This window comes from Vulpes vulpes, unplaced genomic scaffold, assembly GCF_048418805.1.
Source record: "Vulpes vulpes isolate BD-2025 unplaced genomic scaffold, VulVul3 Bu000000675, whole genome shotgun sequence".
Lineage (NCBI taxonomy): Eukaryota > Metazoa > Chordata > Mammalia > Carnivora > Canidae > Vulpes > Vulpes vulpes.
In genome coordinates, this window is record NW_027325684.1 from 148,797 (window position 1) to 151,438 (window position 2,642).

Consider the following 2,642-nt stretch of genomic DNA (forward strand, 5'->3'; position numbering starts at 1 on the left):
TATTGTTTACATCAATTTATTTTTGTCTTTCTGGTACCAAGGGGATATTTCTTAGCAAAGTGTCCCCAGTTACAAATACCAGTTCCCCCTCTCATGATATAGTTTCAATTTTTTTTTCCATTTTCCACATCTGTAAGCAAAACCACTATTTTTCCCAATCCCTATGTTTACAGATGAGACCTGGCAAGTGATTTCTGCCCAGAGGAATGTTGGTGAAAATGCTTTGTGCCACATGCATGCTCCACCATATAATCCCTCACCCTCTCTCAGGTGTTCTCTTACCCACACTCCTAGACATGAAGGACTGAGAAAAAAGTTGTGTGAGGGAAAGAGCCTAGATTCTAAGGGCACTGTGTAGAATAAGCTTGCCTACCATACACCTGATCAAAAATATCTGCAATGGATTTGCTTGAAAGAAATAAAATTCATGTATTACACTAAGACATTTGGGATTGGTTTATTTTATTAAAACAATATCTAACACCATGTCTCAGGAGGTGGTAGCAGTGAAAACTAGGCCTTCTACTCTGTTTGACCTGTGTCGGAGAGTGGTGTCCCACCCCCACCCACCCCACCCCCCCGCCCATGTCACAAGCCCAGTACATCAAGGCATCTTACCTTGGCTCAGTATGTATTACGTTGAGAAGACTGAGGAAATAGACTTCAAGAAAGGCCACTCTGCTTAGGCTATTTGATGCTCACTCTGATATGAGCTGATAAAGATTAGGCCTTCAGTTTGGTTATAACACAAATCAGAGAAGGGCAGAAATCACAGTGAATGATAGAATCAAGATTCATAGAAGTCTTGTCATACCTGGAGCAATGGAAAACTCTAACAAGAGGAAATTTAATAGAGATAAACCAACTCTTCACACATGCCCTCTACATAGCAGGTGAAGGGTCTTGCCTTAGTAGCAGATTGTTTGAAAAGACTTAGGAGATTTAGTTCACAATATGCTGAAGCAATCTCACAGTGACTGTGACATAAACTTGTGAACTAGGGATGCCTGCTGGCTCAGCGGGTTTAGCACCTGCCTTCGGCCCGGGGCATGATCCTGGAGACCCAGGATCGAGTCCCACGTTGGGCTCCCTGTGTGGAGCCTGCTTCTCCCTCTGCCTGTGTCTCTGCCTCTCTCTCTCTCTCTCTCTCTCTCTCTCTCGTCTCTCATGAATAAACAAATAAAATCTTTAAAAAAATAAACTTGTGAACTGTAAAATATAAGATGAAGGACAGGGAGAAGGGGGTGGGAGGTTGATGGTATAGCATAATTCTATGGTGGTCAGCCTACCTCTGAAGAATGGAGACAGAAGTTGGAACCATACTGGTCAGCCAAATTTGGAAGACTTGGAATATTTTTTTCTGAAATAAAAAGATACTATATCTTGAAATATTTGAATGGTTGTGATATGAAAGAGCTATCAGTAGACTTGCTTTGGGTGGAAGTTAAAGGAGAGTAGGCTTTTGCTGACCTGAAAGTAGAACTTTAAAGCTTTAAAAGTTTTATAAGTTTAAAACTCTGAGCCTACTGGTAATGAAATAAGCTAATTCCAGAAGGTATATGCTGCTCATCATTAAGTGTTCAAATAGAATGTAATGCGTAAATTCACGCATTAGAAGAGGTGTTGTACGAGATGACTTTTAGGCCTGCTTGTGGCCCTGCAAGTCCATGATTCTTTGATTCAGATATAATTTACTGGGACCTTCATTTAAACAAAATTTCCTTTGCTGCTCCATTATTAGGTGACAGAACTAATTTAATTCAATAAACATGAACTAAAACTTATAGTGTATAAACCCATAATACTTAGTAACATAATATTAGTGGAATTAAGCCACTCTCTAGTAGTATTTTGCACTTGGAGGATGTTGGATACAGTAAACAATTGAGTATTTTCACTGTGTTCAGCTCAGTATTTTAGGTGTAGTATGCTCTAAGAGATCTGTGGGGTTGTAGTACACCTCCATGGGGTAAATGTAAACCCTTGTACATTTATGAAGAAACCATGATCCACATTAAGTAACTACTTCCTTTGTCGAAATAACCATTATCTTCCGTGTTTCTGTTCTCAGTCATTACTCCTGTGTTTCTAGGACTTTTTGCTCTAGCATACCCTCTAGTCCTTTTATTCCACTACACCTTCAAATATTCTTGCTGACTTAATCATAGCTCTTTTGTGCTACAATCAACTTTATCAAGAACTTTCTTCTCTAGGAAATTTACAAAAATAATATTTTTGCTCATAGTCTTGGGGCATATATTGCTTAATTAATAAGCTGTTTCCATATTTTAGTAACATGTTTGAATTTCACCAGGAATCCTTAAATCATCAACTTCAGGGAATTTTTATCAAGGGATATTCAGGCAACATATCCAGTATTTAAAAGATATTACTTTGGGCATGTGTTCTGTTTACAGCCCTAATATCCTTTAATTATGTTCTATTGTTGTCATGTGTGAAGTTGATTCTATTAAATGTTTTATTTTTCTTTTGACTTGTCATTGGATTATAATGTTAAATCATTTTCTATTTTCTTGTCCTTATACTTGTGAATAATATATGTTTACTTTTTGTGTTTGAAGCTGACTTTCATGTTTTCGCTTTTCCCTTTTTCGTAATTGAACTTCTTTACACTGCTCCAG